Here is a 22,700-nt window from a genome sequence, read left to right as displayed (position 1 = left end):
GAACCCACTCTATCATTTCTAGGGCAGTTAGTCCTCCGTGAATTTGGTGGAATTGAAAGAAAATGAAATACAAGAACAGGTGGGAATTTAACAAAAATATCCCATATTTTTTAATATCTGTCTCAAATATGTGGCACGGTTTTCTTTCAGAGAGAAACGGTGGATGCAAAAATTTAGGTATTTTAGAAAGTGACAAATCAGATTTTTACATCCACATTATAGCACACAGGCAAAACTATAGTGTTTTCAACTCCTGTTACTACAAGTAAATTTGTGTTTATCACCTAAAAACATAGCTCAGGAAGTGATTAAATTATGTCTGAAGAACTGGTCATTGCCAGAACATAGTCCCCTATGAAGACTTTACCATTCAGCTCCTTGCTTGTCCTGGATGACCTGAAGGACAGCTAAAGTTTTTAATCATTTGTTTATAAATACTGGAGATATATTTGCTCACTATTTTCCTTCATGAAACTTTGCTTTGTAATATGTCTTCATCTTTCTTTTCCATATTGAGATTGGTGGTTTTTTTTTTTTGTTTACTTTCAGCATATTCATTGCATGTTTGCAAATTCTTGGTTTTGAGAAAAAACAAAAAATTCAAATCTCTAGGACTAACTTATTTTTAATAATACTTATTTAGTATCTTTTTGTGATGGTTTTGCGTGGTGGAGTACAAGTGTACAAAGGCTGTATTCCAGAGCTTTAGAAGAGTACCTAAGAAAGGCCAGGAAATCTCTGTTATAGGGTTCACTATCAAGGTAAAGATGCTTGTTGAAATATATAATTACCGTGAGTAGTATCTTACTACCTTTAACCCATTCATTGTAATGACTGTTTTTTAAGCTGTGATCTAAACTGTGAACTGAATGAATAAAAAACCGAGGATATAATTTTCATTGTATGACCAAAGCCTAAAGGAATTCCTCTGTGCTGAAAGGAATAAAATTAGTGAAAGTGTTTATAAACACAGCCTTTTGTCAGCCACCCTTTAAATTTGTTTTAATAAAGTAATTGTTTTGAATTTTTGCTGCTCTTTACCATATGTTAACATTTGGTGTTGAAAGCATGCATTTTTTTATAATGCAAGGGAACAGTGCTCTTTCAAATGACCTTGTAGGCACTGTTACATTTTAAAGAACAAATAGCAGATGTGAGTTGTTAAATATTAATTTATGAATTGCAATTTAGTTGGTAAAAAACCATTTTTATTGCAACCTTCACTTGCATTGTAAGCTCCATCATGATTAAGATATTTAGGCCATGATTCCACAAGAATTTGTCTCAGTGATAGAATGGCTCATATAGTTCTTGTCTTCTCCCTCTCTTCCATTGTTCACTCCTATCCTTTCTCTCCCTTTCAATTGTTCTATAATCTTTACAGAAGGGAACAGGCTAACCTGAAGTTACTGCTGGGACCAACCTATCAAATAAACCTCACAGCAGCATTTCACAGAGGTGTAAAAGGAGATTTTTCCAACCGCAAGTGATTTCTGAATAATCAGATCAGGCTGAAGAGATGCTATGAGACATTACACAACTTGTAAATGAGGATCATATGCAAGAGTGGCAGGATACAGGCAGAAATTTATTCAGAGAAAGATTTTTTTTTTTCACAGTCTACACAGGCTTAAAAACTTATGTATTTCTCATTCTCTCACCATGTACCCATATTTACCTCTAACTGGGAAAGCAGAGCTCCCACAGACCAGTGGTCTCCATGCAGAGCATATGTTAACACAAAATCCTTGGAAGAACTGTGACAGCTGTCCTGAAATTATATTCCTGAAATTCTCAGTGTTGTGAGCAGTGAACATCTCTACTCTTAACTCGAGACCTCAGGAGGGTAAGGAACTGATTGGATCCATGCACAGCAAACTGTGATCTAGAGAGTGGACTTGTGCATGGGCAAAACAACATTTCTGTGCTACTGCTCTTGAAGGCTTACCCGTTCATTTTTGAGCATCTCTGGTTTCATAATAATGCAGTTTTTTGCCATAAAATCACGAATTCAAAACCAGAGCACAAAATCAGAGTAAGGAGCAACGAGATAGGCACAAATGAAAAATATGAATATTTGTGTCTCAGGGCATGTTTTCCCAGTCATTTTAATCTGCTTAGAGAATTGCCCCTTTGCTGCAGGAATAGATAAAATTAAGAAACAGCAATATTTTTAAAACAAAAATTGAAATAGAAGTTATCTCTCAGTGTGCATTGTCTTCTCTGTATCCTAACTTTTCTGAAAATTTGACCCAGGGTGGTTAGACTGAAGAAGGATAGAGAAGATGGGTTCTTGCAGATAAACTAGAAGGAGTTCTAAGAGCATGGGGTTGACTGGAGGGAGAAAATGTAAAGTCAAGAGCAGAAAGGAAAATCACTAGGAGTATTAAAGAAAAGGGAAAGAAGGCAAGAGGAAAAGCATGAGGGGGTGTAACATTATTTTAGAAGTATGATGAAATTTAGGGAGAGGTGGAGCTGTGCTGATAATTAAAATTATATTGGAACACTCTATTAGCCTTCTGGAGGTCTTAATATGTTCTATTCTTACCTGCAGCAGATTAATGTGAGAATTAAAAAAAAAAAAAACAAAAAAAAAAAACCAACCAAACAAACAAGCAAACAAAAAAAACCCAAAACAAAACAAAACAAAAAATATAAAAACCACCAAACAGACGATAACAATAAATACACAACCTTTTGGTACAAGCAAAATGTCACTAGAGATTTCTCACTAGAAGAGCAACCACATCTTGCAGAAACAGTGATTCCTCCAAGTGAAAGGTAAGATAAACCTTGGGTGAACTTCCTTCCTTCTTCCTGCTCTCAGGAGTACAAGCCTCAGAGTGGGATGGTCCTTGATGCCTGCCAGCTGGAATGGGAGAAATTTCTGTTTGCAATTCAGTAGCTGCATGATACAAGGAGGTTTTTATGAGAGAGGTGCCAGATCTTTTATAGTTCAACCAGGTATCAAGATCTTTGTTTTGAGCTAGGAAACCCCAACTGTTTTCACTGCTCTGAGAATTCAGCCAGAAAAACCTTTGTAGACAAGAATCACAGAACAAAGTCCAGCAGGTTCCTTGAAGTGTGGGTTTAAGCAACTGAAAATAAGAGATGGAAGAATTCCTGGAACTTCTCCAAGGACCGAGGCAGTGTGTTCCTTTCCTCTTTGGCAGTCTGATTCTGGTTTTCAAAGACCACTGCCACAGCAGTCCTTCTAAGAAGAGAGATTATTCAATGTACTTCCTCTGCCTTAGAGAATTCTCTCATTGTCCATTAATGTTTCTTCTCTGGTGCATAAATGCATGCCACAGGGGATAGATAATGTTTGAGATACTCGGTTTTTTGGTTTTTGTTTTTGTTTTTTCCTGGATTTCATTTGGTTTTAAACATGTGGGCCTAATATTCTGCTAATAAGCACACTGACATAAATTGAGTTTGAACATGCACAATGTTTAAATTGCTCTTTGTATGGACGAAATCATTTTCAAGGACAGATGCAGCAACTGGGAAGTGGGAAGGTGGGACTAGACTGCTAAGGAGCCGTCACAGTCTTGTTTAGGATCCATGTAGAGCCATGGTGCCCCAGGGAAATCATCATTGAACTCTGTTCTTGTAGGTATTACTTTTTCAGCACAGGGAAGACAAACACTCTCCTGGCCTCTTAATCTCCACCTGACACATTCACCATTTATCCAATACTACAGCTTTCTTCTGCAGGTTAAAGAAAAGGAGTTACTATTTTGAGTGGCCTCCAAGAATCTGAAAAAGGTAAAAGTGTGTCCTGATGAAACAGTCCAGATTCCACAAGATGTGGAATCTGTGAGACACAGTGCCTAGGGTCTGACTGCACTGCCGGAACGGGAATGAAAGCTGTTAGCTGTCTGTCATGGGAAGGTCAGGACAAGCCAGGGTACAAGTTACAACAGCAGCTGACAAGTGCAGAGAGTGTGGCAGTGGGGTGACCGTGCTGTATGCTCTTGCTAAGGCAGCTAAAGAAAGCAGGTGACCGCACTTTTTAAAATGGTTTCTCCCAGTTAAATTAATCAAAAAGCTTAAATTAAGAATTAATTTATCTCTAAGTTAGTTTTCTTTTAAATTTGCGTGAGTTAGTTTAAAAACAAAGTTATATTCCACAGTCAATAAAAATCAACAGTCTGTGTATTTCTATTTAACTATTAAATCAACAGTCCATGTATTTCCTCAAATGTAAGTATCAGAGCCACAAAACTTTGATATAAGAAGAGATTCTGAGAGCCTGAAAAAGGAACAGACTCAGAAGGACAGAAGATAATTCTGAGAAGAAAAATAATAGACAGAATTAATCACTGAAACGACTCATTCAGGTATTATGACAAGACAAAAAAGTGTCCTCTAGGGCAGGCCAGAGTTTATTAGGAAAAGAAGTAAAAGCAAACTATTCAAATGGCAGTGGAGTTACGAGCTTAATGCCCTTCATCCCTCGTGTCATTTTATTCCAGCAGACTTAGGCTATGATGTATTTAGATACAAAACTTACCTCTTTTTTTCTATATTACTGTGAGGTAAGTGAGAAGAGATGGGGCTCTCCCCAAAGACAGTGCAGACCAGAAGCACTGTGCAGGCTTATACAGGTTTGTAATCCTGCCCTGCAATACTCCTTGCTTCACTCCTGGTCTGGTTGCAATTGTCTTTACTGCAGATGGTGTGACTGACACCTATGGATCCCTTCTGAAGTGAATTGTCTTCTGAGAGAAGCCTTGGAGCAATGGGCAGGAGAATCTCCTTGTCTTGTGCAGCTCCATCACCTGAATGGATGGCCAGGGACAACCCTGGGGGCTGGCACAACATCTGTGTACCTGATATTGCTGCAGCCTTTCCCCTCATCTTTCATTGATAGATGAGAAGCTAAGCTGGGAAGCTAAGTGAGGATCCATAACAACATCTTGAAAAAACATTGATGACAATTTTTAGAGCCATTTAGAAGAGTTTTACAGAACTGATCTCTGCTTTCCTCTCAGTGAAGATAAATAATTGATATCTGGATGTAGGTACAGGCTGAATATTCTTATTTTTTTATTTAATTTTCAGCCAACTATAGTCAGAGTATTTTATTTTATAAGCCAGTGACAAAGAAAAATATAGAAGGATAAAAAGTGAAGCCATAAGCATCTGTGCAAAACTCAGATTCTTCAAGATTAACAATCAACAAAAATAATGTAAAGGTAAAAACCCTAAAGTGATTAAACTGGAAAGGCTGAAGTCTTCCAGATATGATGTTCAACTAAAATAAGATTCGATGTCTTCTAGCTATCCTATTTGACACCGTTACAGGTATTTAATGAAGCTGTGTCAGATTTACATCTTCATTTGTAAATGTCAAATGACATCTTCATTTACATTTCTGAGGGCTGTCCTGTAAAAAAAAAGACAGAAATATCAGTCATTAAAAATTAAATATGATCTTTTGGAAACCAATTCTTAGGCAAGAAATCAGTTTTGAAATTAATTCTACCACTACAGAATCACACAAGTCGCCTTATTGAAATTGTTGCTCATGTAATATATCCCTGCCCTATTCATTGGTATCTCTTTATAAGGACAACTATACAACATTTCTGAAATTTTTGCACTTTCACTTCAACCAGTATTTTTCACTATGGTGTATGTTCTGAATCATATTATGGTATCATGTGAAAGCTGTACTTCTGAGTATTTCATCCTTCCATCCAAGCATTCAGTCATGGATGTGCATCACTCTTGCTATTTGCAGTTTATTTTCCTCTATTCTTAAGACTGAGGGGAGTTTACATGTTTTGGAAGTAACTGCTAATGGAAATTAGAGCTCAGGGGGCTGACTCATGTCACAAATCAGAACAATCGAACTGCCAATCCTGAACACAAGGAACAAAGCAGGAAATGGATAGGTGGCCACCTCCAAGGAATGCTGCTGACATAACCTTTTTTCTTATGTCAGTAGATAGAGGCAGAGTCTATATACACTAAGAAGAACTTAAACTATTAAAATGCAACTTGGTTTATTGCTTCCAAATATTCAATATTTTGAAGGATGATTACCACACCTCTGAGATCTAATGCCAAGGGAATACATGCAGCCAAAAGAAAATATTTTATTGTCTTTTCTTCCTTCCTTCCTTTATTATACATTTAATATTTACTGAGATAACACAGGAACATTTATGTCTTCTGCAATATTTTTTTTCTCTTGTTGTGAAGAACACTCTTACAAATCTGCTTGCTAAACACATGTGGTTCTCTGAGATAAATAATTTAAACTATACGTATCATAGTAACTTGACCCAAGTATGAAATCTAACAAAAATGCTCATATCATGAATGAAAGAAACTAAGGACTAAATGATCTAGTATTCTCTTACAGGCACAAAGATTATCTCATCATCATGGATGACCTGCTGTAACACAGTTTTTCTCAGGAAAGACCTTCTTTGCAAAGATGTATTTAAGGTAGAAAAATATACCTTTTCTCCTCTTAAGACTGAACACTATAATTTCCTGGCAAATCTTTCTATGATAAAGAAGATTTAAAAAATTGAAATAGAATTTGAAAGGATACTAACATAAAAGACAAAAAAAAAGAGAGATTTGAAAGTATTTTTAACATGTAATGTCATCTTGGGGTCACATCTGGCACAGCAGCATAGCTGATGCCATTAGAACTACTCTAATCAATGGAACTTATTTTCATCCTTTTAGTCTGTGAATCATTCACAAACAGATGGAATTGCTGAGGCACTGAGGTCAGCAGTGACCTCTGGACTAGGCCAACACCCCTACTCAGAGAAGGATTAGCTAGGGTGGGTTGCTCTGGATGGTGTCCAGTCAAGGTTTTAAGTGTCTGCAAGGATTAGATTCCGCAACAACTCTGGGCAACCTGTACAAGATTTTGATCATGTTCACCAAAAAACCAGAAATTTTGGTCTCATATTCAGGTGGAATTAAAACTGTGCACCCTGACTCTTACCTTGGATCATTGGGTTCCACAAAGGAGAGGCTGGTTCCACTTTATTTAACGTCCTCAAAGATATTTTTAAACACATAAGCCCCATTAGGCTTCTCTTCTCCAGGCTGAACAGCCCCAGGTCTCCAAACCTCTCATGACAGATGCTTCAGATTCTTAATCACCTTTGTGGTCCTTGGCTGGGGTCTATTCAGTATGTTCATCCTTTCTTCTGCCATAACCTCAGGACTCCAGATGTGTCTCACCAGTGCTGAGAAGGGGAAGAGGACTGCCTGCTTCAACCTGCTGGCACTGCTTTGCCAACTGCACCTCAGGAGGCTGTTGGCTTGCTTTGCTGCAAGCGTGCATCCCTGGCTCACCTTCAGATTGTTGTCCATCAAAGAAAAAAACGTAACAAAAGTTATTTCTGTATTTTTATATCAAGTTGAAATGACTGTGCATCCATCATGAATTGTAGGACTTCAGATGAGTTTAAAGGCAGTATAAGCATGAAGGTCTTCCTATTTACAGTTTAAGCTCAGGCTCTTTTAACTATATCATCAGCTTCTTTAACTTGGCTTTAGCAGGGGGAGAACTCAACCATTTCACAAAGCTGAGTTTTCAGTCAAACCATTCTTATTTCAAAACTCAGCTCCAATCTGGAGAAAAAGAATAACGTTTAATTACATACTTCAATGCACTTCAGAATAAAAATAAGCTTCTGTAAATCACCACTGCAGGCTCTCAAACACCTCTGAGACTCATGATCATCATTTTAAGATGAACTAAATCCTAGATAACAGGGAAGTGTCTAAATAGAGAAAATAGAAACCTGAATTCTACTTTGGATGTAATGTTGGCATTAAAAAAGCAAAATACAGAGCATAAAAACTTTGGGGGTTTCATTCATTGTTAGCAGAATATTTTAGTACTCATGCTGAAAAATGTATACATTCATGTTTGCGCTCCTTTTCAGAAGAAATACCTAGTCCAAAATAATATCTTGTTAAATGAATTCTTAAGATAGTAGTATCTTAAAAATCTTAGTAGTGGTTGTTGGATTTATTTGTACAGAGTTAAAATAAATCTCAGACTACATTTAGAAGATATTTTTTAAAAACAAATTGATAAGCAGTGAGCTTTTGGAGCATGATGATAGTTTGCTATCATTTACAGGAACATGCTTGGAAATGAACAGAGTCTGGGCTTGAAATTTCTAAACAAAATTGAGTTGATTGACATCTGAGATCCCAACAATGACTAGCTGAGAGAATGAGTTTGAAGTATAGTTTATACATACCAGGAAAAGAGTCAACTAAAACAGAGGAGATGTGCAAGGAGGAGCAGCAAGAAATGTCAGAAGCTTTTAAATGTCTGTTAATAGTCTGTCAGAATCATTGTGTACATTATTCTGTGCGAGTAAAAAATAAGCAACATAAGAAGACTGTTGAATACTGAATGAAACTTCAAAGTCTCATCTATGCAGAGGAGAGAGTCCAGAATTTGATGGAGAGGACTGACATATAAGAAAATCCTTGATATTTACATTAGAATATGGAAATAAGCTCCAAGAAACAATAGCATTTGCTGTTGTTTCTGAAGTGAAAAATAATATTTACATTGCCTTACTAAGTAATAAACAGCTCTTACTTTCATAGTTCAGTATACTGAAAATTTTTGAAACTTAAAGAAGGGAAAACCAAAAACATGGGTTTTCTACAAATTACTGTAATTTTTCATGGGGAACAAAGAAGGAAAAAATTGCACAAACCTTCAGGTTATGAGCTGCTCCAGGCAAGTCTTACTCTGAAAGCACTCAGCTGACACAAGGACTCTTGTTTTTCAGCTGGCTCTAAGTTGTGCCTTGCTCAGGACATCGTAACACTGGAGTATGTTTGTAAGCTTCAAGGAGTGAAAGGAGAGAAGCAGTTTGCAAACTAAAGTAGGTACTCATAGACCCTGAGAGGGGTTTTACTTCTCTCCACTGTCTACTTACAGAGTCTAGACTGCTGATTTAGGTGGTTTGGATTATCCTGCCGAGGCCCACTAATGACACTTTAAGTGTTGCTTTGGTGAAATGAAGTTCCTAACGTAGTCTGAGTAAAGCAGACAGGCACAGCCCACAAACTTTTCTGGATCTGCACCCAAAAGCCTCATCAAAAACCGTGGAAGAACCTTAGCATTAATAGTAAGCTGAATGAAAGAGTCTCTTACACCTAGCTGAAATTGCTGCTTTCCTGTATCTGTCAGCAGAAGTCTGGGGTCTCTGAGTTCTGCATCCACATATAAATAAATCAGCATACATCTGTAGATTTAAGCTGTGATTTATTTAGTTCAGTTTCCTATTCATGTTTAATATTTTGGTGATAAATCCTTCAGATGACAAAGAAAATTACCCATAAATTCCTCTGGGGAGAATGGTCTATTAACATTGCTTGCAGGACCTCCCACTAGAGAGACAAACCAAATGAAGCCACAAAGAATATGCAATCAAGCAAACATTGTGTGGGAACTGAGAGGCAGAAGGGAAATTTAAATATATATTCCTAAGGAATAAAGAACAACAATAATCAGCACATGCACACACAAACACACCAAAAATAAGGCATCAGCAGAAGTGGCTTTAAAATTTTTAGAATAATTTTGGAGTTATTCTGGCAGAGCTAAAGATGCACAAAATTATAAAGTCAGTTCTAGTGTGAATGTAGTGCGATTAGAGTAGAATCATCAATTTATCCATTGTCTCAGAAATTGGTCTAGAAAAAGCATAATCTACTTCTATGTCTAACTTCACATTCCAAAATGTAGAGAAACTACTCTCATCTTGGAGGGTCACAGACCTGAAAGTCTGCAAAATTTAAAATAATTTGCTCTCTATGTATGCTTTCAGACCAATAAACTGATGGGGTTGTTACTGGGATCTTTAAAAGGTGTAATGGAAGAGGAAAAAGAGAAACATGGGGTAGGATTCAGTTCCAATTCAGGCATCTACTTCTAGGGAGTCATGATGGAAAGGTTCTGCAAATGAATCATGGGTCTAAGCTCCAGTACAGGCAGAGACAATGCAGTCAGCACAGCCAAGGAATCATAGAGAATAAATCACCTCATCCTAAGGAAAGCAGATAGCCATGGTCAGCTCTAGGCTACACAGACTGTTAAGGATACCAGTGAGAATAATAGGAGATTAAACTTTTAAGCTGTAGACATGTGGAATCTTCCTTTTAAATAACATTACCTGTGAGCTGATTCCCTATCAAAGCATCTCAAAATCAAATACTTACATTCCAGATTCTGTTCATCCTGAAAAGAATTGACCCTATATCTACGGTATTCAAAACCCCAGGCAGGTAAAACAAGAGGGGTCTGCAACAGAACTGTGGGATGAATCACTCTCGTTTTACACTTCAGCAGCCCCCAGTTGCTTTATGGGAGTGATAACAACATGGAGCAAAGAACTAAGAAAACTTGCCTCAGAGGGGTTTGCAATCAGTTCCCCCTAGACAGGATGTGCTTATCAGGCAGGTTGCTGTCTGTGGACACCTTCAGCTCCTCAGCCTGCGGAACGGGAGCGTGCCGTTCGCAGCGGTGGCTGCAGGCACCGGAGGCACAGTTGCTATGCAAAGCCCTCGCCAAATTGTTCCATCAACAATTTGAGCAAGGTGTGGGGGGAAGTGAGATGAGAAGGAGGAAAACCAAGCTTCTTTATTTTAAGACTGTTTGGAGATAACTGAGAAGTAGAACAGGACAAATATATTTTCAGCTAAAATATACACGGGGCGGAAAAGCGCAACCTGAGCAAAGATGAGGGTTTTCTGAAATTGATTGAGGTCACTTTTGGAATAAGGAGTCAAAAGTGAAGTTTTTTGTTTGAAAATTAAAAGCTCTTGAGACTCCTTGTTGGGATTTCCTTCAACTTTACGTACAGAAAATTAATATTTTTCCTAAAATGAATTTTTGTGGAAATAATTATCTATTAAAGAGTGTGTAAAAAATTCTTTAATCTACTGAATACTTTTTTATAGGACTGGCAAAAAATGTAAAAAAAAATATTTCTAGGTCAGCTGAAGAAGAGTTGGATTCACATAGCAAAACTTTCATTGACATTCACAGGTTTTACTGATTGATTGGAAGAAGTAACAAACAAAAAAAAAGCTCTGTGATCTTATAATCATATTAAATTACTTAAAAATGTATCAAAATTTAAAGAAAAAAAATCAGATGAAAGCATCTTGAAAAAACAATATACCTTGTATCAACATTCAGCCTATTTCAACAAATTTTTACTCCAAAATGAGCAGAATTAAATCACCCCTAAATAAATTCACTATATTCATGTTGTTATAAATAAATAAAATAGCATTCCCTTCTTAGTTTTAGGTTTGTAATGTACATGTACTTCGATAAGAAAGAGATATACAACTTGAACTTTATATTTAATTCACGTCAATAATTAGAACTTGATATTTTGTCTTATAGGAATTATATCATGTGGGAATGCAATGACATAAAAATGAAATGCAGTAATACCTGAGTGCCTACTTTTTTTTCAAATTTCTCGACATTAAGAAATATCTGCACTTTCATTTTTCAATCCAAATAATAAAAATAAATTTTGCAATGTCAGAATTTCCTGTGGGATGGAAACTATGTTTTTGAACCAATTATACTAATAAGAATACAAAGACATTTTATTCACTCTTCATGTACCTGTGAGTCTACATATCTGCTTATCTGAATCTGTTGAATGCTTCATTAAGATTAGATCAATAAAAAATATCTATAGTTGAGATATCTTTTAAATACTTCTAACATTGAAACAACTAGAGAATCAATGGTTATATACCCAATGTTGTTACTTTCTTTGGATGGAAGATAGATTTCCTAACAGTTACTGAATCCTTTAAAAAGTTAATAAAATTTTCTGCCCTTTCCACTGGAAAATATAATTTTAAGTGCTCTTAATGACAGCAGGCGTTGGAAACCAAAAGTGATACAGTATGGACTATCTTGATTTAGCTGCTTCAGAGTAGAGGATAATTGTTCTTCTAGATTCCTTTCTAAGTACACCGTTTATTTTAATAAGACAATTTTCCAGATAGGAAATCTTGTAATTTTATTTCACAACCATCTAGTGACAGGAAGGACTTATTCAAATTTGGTGTATTGATGTTTCTGAGGAAATTGCATGCCAAATCTATGGCAGTTTAGAAGGTCAGTATTACCAGAGCTCTGGCTGTGTCATATAATTAGTGCCATTTTTGTTTGATATAAAGATGTATTGCCTGTATTGGAATAAAGTGGCAAGAGTATGCGCTCTGAATGACATTGTTCATTGTTCAGTTATACTGGGGGAAGAAAAAACCAAAAAACATCAAGACCTTGGGATTTGAGATCAATACCTGTAGCCACCACCAGAAAACAAAGCGGTAAGTTCTATACTGCATACTTTTCTATTGAATTAAAACAGTCACTATAATCCTTTTACACCTTAAAGGGTATAGAAAATGAGATAAAGAAACTAAAACAAAACACATATTCTTCGCAGAATATGGAGCCAGATTGAAGATATTCAGGTTTTGTGTTAAAAAATTTTGGTCTTAATCATGATCATGAATTACTCAAAAAAAAAAAAGTTTTACACTGCTGACTGTGATACAGAATTGTGCATGGAGAATAAATCCAGACTATCCAAATAATCTAAGAGAGGCAAAGAGATTCTTAATGTAGGTGGAAAAATTCTGCTAATAACACTAAATGTGTATGAACATTTCTGAACTACAAAACACTGTGAAATGAAAAGAGGTTCTGTGACAGATGCAGTTTTCAAGATTGCACTGTGAAATATATATATTTAATTTCAACGCCAAAGATAATAAAACTCAGAAACACACTTTAAGTAAAATATGTGGAAAAGTGCAAGAATAATGCCTCATATTAAAAGCACAATTCTTTATCTGACTTCATTTGCCCATGAAAAACTGTTTTTCTTGATTGCTTTAATACAGTAATTTTGCTGGATTAAAATTGTGAAGCTGTTGGAGCCCTCTCATATATTTGATCAGTGTAATTATATCATTCCTTCTAAAATTTGTTATTTGTCTGTAACAAGATTAAAGGATGCGCTGTTACAAGCTTTTCATTTCAATTACACTGATGGGAAGTTCACATTCTTCAGATACTCAAAACAGATCTGTTTAAAACACAAGAAACAAAATACCTGACTGATGTCTGGGAGTGCCACCATGCTCTGATTAATAAATGAATTGTGTTGTGATGTCATTACGGACATATAACAAACATTTTCACAAGAGGCATTGCCACACACACAAATTGAGCAGAAATCTACAGTAGCAAAAATTTGGGGAGTTATTCTGGCAGTTCTACCATTGTTGAAACTTTAGACAAAAACACTCAGACATATCTCTATAAAGCCATACTATTAATATCTGAATTCTTGATTTCAAAGTAGTTTAGGTGAAAAAAGTGAAAATTATATAGTTATCAATTCATGTTTAAAAGCTAATTTGGGTTGGGTTTGGGCTTCTTTTTTGGGGTGTTTTTTTTAACATACAATTGATCCAACTGGTTATAATGCTTAAGGAGCATGTTGATGTCAAAAGATGCCCATAAATGGCTTCTGCGTTGGCCCTTTGAAATCTGAGCAACAATACTTGGTTTTGGAGCTAGTAGATACACTTGTAATTTGGAATTAATAGAAAATTCCAGTGATGTTTTATTAATTCTCCATATATACTCTAAGTGTTGTCACAGATCTCAATGAGAAACAAAAAAAAAAAAAAAAAAAAAACCATGTTTGTAAAAAAATAAATTTTGGTATTTTTGGTGTGATACAGCCTTTAGGCATTTTCATACTCGAACTCAATCAAATTCAAAAAATATATTTTTGAACTCATGTGGCAATCATGTATTCAGAGCCATATACAGATAGCAAATTGATATCTAAAGAACTCTCTCATGTGTTTACATCCTGGAAATATAGAGTGGAAATTTTGCAGAACTTTTACCACAGAACTTATACTTGCTAGTAGATTCATATTACGAAAATATTTACAACTACATCAATCCAAAATCTGTCGTTTCCCACACTGTTTGTAGTTGTGTCTGTATGCAACAGAGTTCTGCAACCTTAGGATTTTACATATAAATAAAATCCTACTTCTCCCACATGTAGAGGAGCAAGATTTAAGTCAAATAATACTTAATAAAAGTAGCAAAAAATGCTATACAGAAATAAAAAATATTTTTTATTCAATATTCACAAAAGCATACTTTTGTCTCAGACACTTGTGTCTGCTTTCTCTGGCTCAAAAGGCAGCTACTGAAGAAAAATCTCAGTAAAGACACCATGCTCTGTATCTCTTGTATCCAAGAGTTAGAATTCTAAAGGACAAAAAAGGAGAAAAGAGTATCCTAATGCCTCAGTGAGCTTGAAAACACAGGGCAGGGAACTGAACCTTCAACAAGTGTATGAAATATGTGACAGGTCTGCAGAAATGATATATTGAGTAGGGTGTGTTCACCTCAATATTCTTGGATAAATTATTACTTGGATGATTAGGCATTAGTGGCAGAAAGAACTTACGATCTGTAACATTGCTACAGCTGGAAACATAAGGAGCTAAAACAAAATATGGATGTTAATTTATTATAATTTCAAAGCCATACATAATTTTGCCCTTTTAAAGTCAAAAAATTAGAATTCAGCAGTGCTTTACTAAATATTACAAAAATGTGTTTTGCAACAGAAATACAGAAAAAAAAAACAATTGGCAATATTTAGCAAAGAATTCTGCAGTCACATCTTAATATCTATTACAGCTTTCAGCCAAATATTATAAAATGGATTTCCGTCAAAAGTACTCAGTAGAAACATTACTGTACTGTTGAATAAACTGTTTCTTGTGATCTTTTCCTGACTTTCATCTACTAATCGTGGACTCATTCTTCAAAATAATAATAATAATGGCCTTGTCAAAGTATTGTTCCTAAGCAATTGAACATAAAGATACACACAATTATTCTTTGCCTTCCCAACGACTTTAGCTCTGCAGGGAAGGACACAATGTTGCTGTCAGCAGGTGTAATTATTGCATGTTCTACTTCCCAAGGTGTATCATGGTAACCTGTGACAAGCTAAACTTTTAAAGCATCAGCAACCAAAACAGTTAATGTGTAGTAATGTACATCTTATGTCCTCCAAAAACCAAAATAGAAATATATAGGGCAGTTGTAACCAGTATGAGACAATGAGACAATTTTTTTCCATCTATACTGTTTTGTTGACATTCAGTAATAGAGACGCTTGCCTCTCCTCTACTCTTCTGAATGAGATTTGTTGAAAATAGTTACATTGACAAAAGAGTATTGCAGAAGGGGTTCTACAGTCTCCTCTGACACCTGAAATAGTGGCTTCTCTCAATAAATCTGACCATATGTTCCCATAGAAAAGCTAATAGTTGGGTCGGAATTAGAGAGATGAAAGTAGATAAGATTATTTTTTTCAGCTTCCTTTCCTCCTTTTTCATTTTATCTTTAGTTACAACTATATATATCTTGGAATATGGGGTATGATAAAAAAATATGGTTGCCTTGACTGACAGTCGTATGTCTTCAGAGCACCTTTTCCTTTGAAGTACATTTCGGTTTTCCAAAACAAATTTGGGAATGGTTGGGAAATACAAAACAGCAGTAATAATATCTGCGATAATCTGTTATAACATAGTGTCTGTGACAATTTCTTTTGGAGACAGAGAAGAAACAAGCACCAAGTAAGTGCCGTAGTGGCTGAAATTGACTGAGTTAATCAGCAATTCTACTAAACAGCTGACAACTGGTATAAATCAATGTCTTCTAGTGATCTTCACAGGTCATGATAATGTCATTGGACTGCTTGATTCATTATTAGGTTTCCTTAAAATTCTTTAAGCTATAGGCCTGTACCAAGTAACATTTTTGTCTGGCCCCAGGCAGTTGTACCATGCATAAAGTCCTCCTTACATCAGCATTTGAAATGAAGTTGTCTTCCACAATTCTTGTACCCTGGGATGGCTCTCCAAATATTCCCAGTGACATGAAGGTGGATGCAGAGACTTCAGTCAGGCCACAGAGAAGGGCTACAGATTTTATGCATCCGTCCATCCATCCATCCATCCATCCATCCATCCATCCATCCATCCATCCATCCAGTCATAGAATAGTTTCTGTTGGAAGGGATCTAGTCCATAGGGTTATTCAGTGCAATAAGAAGGAACATGTTCAACTAGATTATCTATCTATCTATCTATCTATCTATCTATCTATCTATCTATCTATCTATCTATCTAATCCATCCATCCATCCATCCATCCATCCATCCATCCATCCATCCATTTACATAATTGAAGACTTTAGTCTTTGAGGCTAAATCAATCTAAATCTTTCAGCACTAAAATAATAACATATTTGAAGTATGTCCCAGATGTTCATTCCTTATGTATCTTGTGCAGGTATTTTATTTAGAACAAAAATCATCTGAGTTGTAATTTCAGACAAATCACAGCTGCTGCTCTTGTTTAAATGACAAAATATAGCTTTAAGAACTAATAAATTCTCTCTCTGCTGGACAAAAATTATTCCTTTAGCAGACTAGCTAATAATACAATACTGTTCTGAACTTGATAATCTTTGTAGCAGATGGTTGAATAAGCGAGTTTTTATATGTGTTAGGAATGCTGAGAATTATGTCATGACACAGGCAGGATTAGTTCCCAATGTGCTAATCAGAAATGTGTCAAGCTTAATCTTTTTCTTATTTTAAAAGAAGACCAAGATTGTAATTTCTTCCTTGTGGTTTCAGAAAATTATTGCTCAAAATGTTTCCTTAGATTTTAAAAATATATTTGAAGTTTTACCTAACATCCCTCCCCAAAGTGTTGCTTGTTTTTCATGTTCAGCCACCTTCTTGTGGAGAATGCTGACCATAACTTTCAAAATTGTTTTTATGCTACACTTTCCAAGTTGAATGTTATTGGCTATGTTGATAGAGAGATGCTTGTATCTAATCTGTGTGCTGTTGGGTAGAGGATTGATATTGTGATTATTTTCTGTGTTCCAGGCAGTTACCATTTGGGAGTTCTTGTAAATGAGAGGCTTATTCTCGAGATATTTTTTCACATAAATAACTGAGATGTATCAATCTGCTCTAAAACAATTTAAGTGGTCAATAAGCAGGTTTTTCTGTTCAATTTGCAAGTACTGCAGGCAATTTGCTGCTCATCATCTGCCCTGATGGAAGAAATCAGACTTTAATCACATTTAGTGGTAACAGCGTTTAAAAGGCTCTCTTTTGTTGAGAATTTTCTTTTATGTAACTTCACACAATGCCATCTCATTTAGTACACTTTAATTATTATAATGGAGGGTATGAGAGAGATATATTAAGTTTTAATAATTAATACCTCAGACTTTAAAAATGGGTCCAATTTCTATGTTCCTATGTTCCAATTTGTGAGTAGGCTGAGAATTTTCTTAAAACTAATCCTAACATTTATTCAGATCTCTTCATTTTATTCAGAGTGTGCCAAAATATTTTATTTGGAATCTTACATTCCATTTAGAGTAGTGAATTACATCTGATATACTCTGGGATTTTAAGACCAAAGGGAAAACAATTCCAGTGTCTCTAAATAAGTGTCTGGACTTCTTTTTGCTGCCCTAAGATAGCATGCCTGTCTTCCAGCTGCTGCTCCATCACAATTGCTTTTTTTTTTTGCAAACCAGGAGGATTCCTTGAGAACTCCTTCTTCTTGATTGCATTTGTGCAGTTTGGCTGTCTCCAGTCAGATTCCCCTCACAGCATATATGTGCTCTTTTTCTGGCTTTCATGTTTTGCGTTGCCCAAGATTTTATTCTTTCTGCATTTTACAGTCCAGTTTCCATCACTCCACATCACCAAGCTAAGTCATGAGGAGTGGTTAGAGGAATGATTGCTGAATGCATCTCACTCTAAACATTGGAAATAATTTTCTGGCAGAAGAAAACTACTATGTTCCATGAAGGGTGCATTGCTTATATCTGTGGGAGCATTTTCTTCACCTCTCCATGGAATCGATCGATTCTCTGTCTCAAGGGTCCTCATTACAAATCTGCCAACCAATTCCATGATTCCTTCCAACTCCAAAGAAATCAATATTCTTTATGAGTTTTAAAACTATTGAAAGTAAAGCTTGAGCTAATTCCTTCAACCAATTTCTTCAGTGAACTCATAGCATCTCATCAGGGTCTTTCACTGACCTTGATGGGTGCTGAATAGTTATATCTGGGTCTCTCTGTCAAGGGTCTGAGGAAATTCAGTAAAGGTTTATAACCCTTCATGTCATTTAAAGGATTACTTCTTTTAACTGAGAAAACATTTTTTACAATTCTCAGCTATTTTCTTTATTCTTGTTCTCTGAAAACTTGTGGGTTTTTTTATTTCTTCCTTTGATTAGATTTAAGCACCAGTGCTCTAATGTTAAAGCTGACAAAAAGAATATGCTTAGAAGGTAACTGAAATAGTTTTCTATCCAAGGTACCCTTGCACATATTCTCATAGTTTGTCTAACTCTCCTGTTCTACTATGTTTCAATTTATAAAGACTTTAGAGATCGCAACGAAAGCTTTTAAAATTTCATTTAGTCCGTTCCAGTATATATGTTTATGGTTAACACTGCTGCATTTTTTCATCTTCTGTATATTAAATATTTATATTTCATTTAGTTGTGCATTTGATATTGAGGTTTTTTTTCATACATATCAAATAGATCTGTCTATAAACCACAACTGTCAAAGATCAACAGAGGTTCCCTTTGAACGGCTCTTTCTAAAAGTCTGTCTTACTTCATGCAATGAAGAAATTTCAAACTTATTTGCACTAAACAGATTTTCATTTAGCACTAAAGAACTTGTTTAATGAATGAGTTCATATAAATATGAACCTGCAGGCCTTAGGATGCCTTTTACTTATAGATATTAGAACCTGTAAAAAAATTTAAACTTTCATTTATAGCTTTGTAAATATTCATTAAGCTATTTGTATCCAACCCAATGATGTTATAATCTAAGTTGAGTTGATTTAATTTCTTCATGTTTAGAACAACTCTTTAGAACTATAAGACACAACTGAGGTCACGGAGTTCCTTCTGTTTCTCTGTCATTACTGCTAAGCATGGGGTTGTATTAATTGAAACAAATTACAGGTTCTGTGAATTGTACAGCCTGTTTAATGTAGCAAGTAGACAATTAAAATATCTGTGATGAAAACAGCCTTAGGTAAATACGAGCAAATTTCTTTTCCATATACAGTATTTCTATAAATAAGCTGTATTCACAGGTCTGCCATGCTATATGAGACAAGAAATATACACTCCCTCTTCAGGGAGTCTTTGCTTGATTTATTTCTTGTTTTCTTGTTTCTCTAACAGTGTAATTAAAGTCATACAGAATGACAGTGTTGTCTACAGGTGCCCTTCAGGTGTGGAAACACATGATGTCTCTGGTTACAGATACAGGATTGTGAACAAAAGCAAGGGATTCAAAGAAAGGAGAGATTTCTATGAAAGAATTCTAAGAAATCACTGGGTTTCCACAGCACTGGGTAGAAAAATGTAGGAGTTAAAACTATGTTCTATACTAACCATATAAAGAAGATTACAAGGCTTGGAGAGAGTTTTTGCACCACACTCAATCTTTCTGTCTTTCCTGGATGTATTCTTTCTGAGACCCAAATCAAATGGCTACACAGGAAGGGAGGCTGCTGTAAAACATGCTCACCTTCTTCAATAATTTTTTACAGTGGAAGGACAGAAAGTCCAACACACTTCCATAGTCCAACTGTGTCTCAGCATGCAGGATGAAGTTCGAGCTGCTTTCAGTCTGTCTGAAGTACACCAATGCTGACCTGGTACCCAGACAGGACGTTGACCTCCATTGAGCACATACTGGGAAGACAGAAGTATTTGGTTCTAATTCTATGTCTTTCAGCAGTACATTAAAGGTTTTTTTTATCTCTTTCAGCTTAAAGAGATTTGACAAAGGCCTTTGTACAGGTGAAAGGCCTCTTGCATATTTAACTTTATTACTCACAGCTTCAAACCATATAGGCTCCAATTAATTATTAATTATGTTGAGATTACTACCAATAAACAGGTCTGTTTCAATCCCCTTTTCTATTTTTTTTATTTTCTGAAATTAAGATTTTATATTTATTCTCTTATAAAGAATAAAAAATATTATAATAATGATAAAGAATAATTCTTTCCTTATAAAGGAGAAAATTAATAAGTAAGATCTAACCTTATTTTCCCCCCATAGCATTCCAGAATAAAATAATAGATTAAAGAGAAAATAAATCCCGAAAAACTGTGGAAATAAACTTTAGTTAAATTTAAGGGCTGGCTTAAGAGAGTATTTTAAGTACCATTCATATAAAAAAAAGAATTATTTTGGAAGGCATGTCATCAGTCAACAGCTGTGTCTTAAGAGTACACAGAGCATTAAAAAAACTTGTCATGCTTGGAGTGAACAAGAGAATTTACTGACACTACTGATGTGATTCCCCGGGTTGGTGAAGATGTTAAAATATGCAGGGAATACAACTGCAAGGATTCTGTCCAGAAACAAATCCTTATCTACTATGAGAACCTCATATTTAACTCATATTTGTTATGAGTAGTACCATCTATGAAAACTCACCCGTCCCAAACTAAAGCAGAATAATAACTCCAAGAATTTCTCATGTTCTGCCTATGGGCTCTCGGAGTTATTTACCAACAGAGAATATCCATCACTCACTAAAAGCTCCTATAATCCCTGGCCCTCCCCATTATTCTGATGTTTTTCTAGCCCCACAGTATTAGAAGAGGGAGCATGGGGAATTTTGGGAAAATGTATGTACTGACAGATTGGGAACCAAGAATTAAATTCTTAAGAAGATTAGAAGTGAAGAACAGAATCCCCTATTTTCTCTTGTGTCGTTCCTTATTTTACTGCTTTATTTGAATGGCTAGGCAAATTTTTTTTCAGGTATGTAATTTCTATATTTGTGATTGATGGATCTGATTGAAATAAGAATTAGCTTCAGATGTTTTCTTGCTTGGATTGTAAATAACAATGGATGAGTACAAATTTTCAGCAGATTATGTCAATGAGGGTATGCCAAGGGTTAAATAGTGGAATTTTGTCATTTGCATGGGGTTTTTATGAAAGGGAATTTAACAGAGAAACACAGAAGGAGTCTCCAACCACAAGCACAGACAGATCTGAACCTGTTCTGTTCATGCTCTGAGCAAGCAGACAACCTCATCCTGGCCAGAAGCTCAGAGCTCCTCAGTGTTGCGCTTGGCTCCTGAGAGGTCAGGTTTATTAGTCCAGGCTCAGTGATGCTCCATCGCAGCCACATGGTTTTTGGATGGGAGCTGGAGTAAGGCCAGACAGCTTGCAGGGTGGGCAGAATGAATTTGGGCTGGATACATGTGTCAGTATAGATGTGCCAGATGCTTTGAAAAGGGTGGGTTTTGCATGTTGCAACAGGAACCTCATGAGGAAAGCACGGGTTTGTTTCTTAGTTGAGGTGCAACACAGAGTTAAAAGGGATCCTCACCTTAAAAACAAAAGGTGTACAAAACACTTGACAGTAAACCCTCTCCTTAATTCAGTGTTTGATAGTTGAGGTATTTTTCAAAATTCTTCCAATAACAGAAAATTGCCTTTTTTTTTTTTAATGTCACATATTTTGAATTATGCAAAATACATTTAGCAAGAGCAGCAAAATACTCTTTTGAGAAAAAGAGAAAGAGAGAAAAAGGAGAACAGCTCTGGCGCAGGAAATAGCTCTGACAGACCTGATACCACAGGAGATGCTGAGGAAATCTCCCTGTCTGACCACCCAGGAGTGGTAGTCACATTCTCTGGCACTCTGGCAGTCACATTCCCAGCCCCTGAGCTGGGACCAAGGCCCTTTTGCAGCTCACTCCCCACGCTCACACCAGGTCTTCTCCTTGACCACTTCAAACTCAGGTTTCCCACAGCAATGTCTCAGTTTTCTCAATCCTTGATTTAATCTTGGTGCAATAACAAAATAACAGCTCCAACTGGTGCCCCCAAGGAAGCACCTCGAACAAAGGAGCCCCATGGATGTCATACCCTCACAGTCTAAGGGTGAAAATCCTGTCCTTTCTGATTGTCCATTCATCTGGCTGACCCACAAGTCCCCATGTCTTTTGTTATGCAAAATATCCTCAGCTCAGGACCTCTTGCCTGGGGCCCCGGACACCCAGAGTTCCCTCTGCAGCAAACCCAGATACCTGCACTAAATGTAGTCCTGAACAGAGAAGGTGTGGCAAGATGTCAAAGACCCTAAGGAAGAGAGTAGACATTGCTCCTTTTTATTTAAAGTCAGTTATCTCCTGTAGGAGAGTTAATTGCTCAGGTAGCACAGGCGACTGATGGATTGCCCATTTAGGCTGGTGGGGTCCACCTGGATGTGAAGAAAAACAAGGGGCTGCAGGCTCTCTGCTGCTGGATAACACAGCAGGTTAGCTGGCTATGGCCTGGAACTCCACCTCTGCCTTTCCCTGCTCTCACACACAGCCGTGTGCATCTGGAAACAGAGCTTCCTCATCTCACGCCAACTGGGATCTCATTTCACACACGTGACGATGGGAAAGAAATCTTTTGCTTCTAGAGATCAATCACGGCAAACAGCAAG

Source organism: Cinclus cinclus, chromosome 4 (genome assembly GCF_963662255.1).
Source record: "Cinclus cinclus chromosome 4, bCinCin1.1, whole genome shotgun sequence".
In the NCBI taxonomy this organism is placed as follows: domain Eukaryota; kingdom Metazoa; phylum Chordata; class Aves; order Passeriformes; family Cinclidae; genus Cinclus; species Cinclus cinclus.
The sequence above is the reverse complement of the archived record's forward strand: the minus strand, read 5'-3'. Positions refer to the sequence as shown.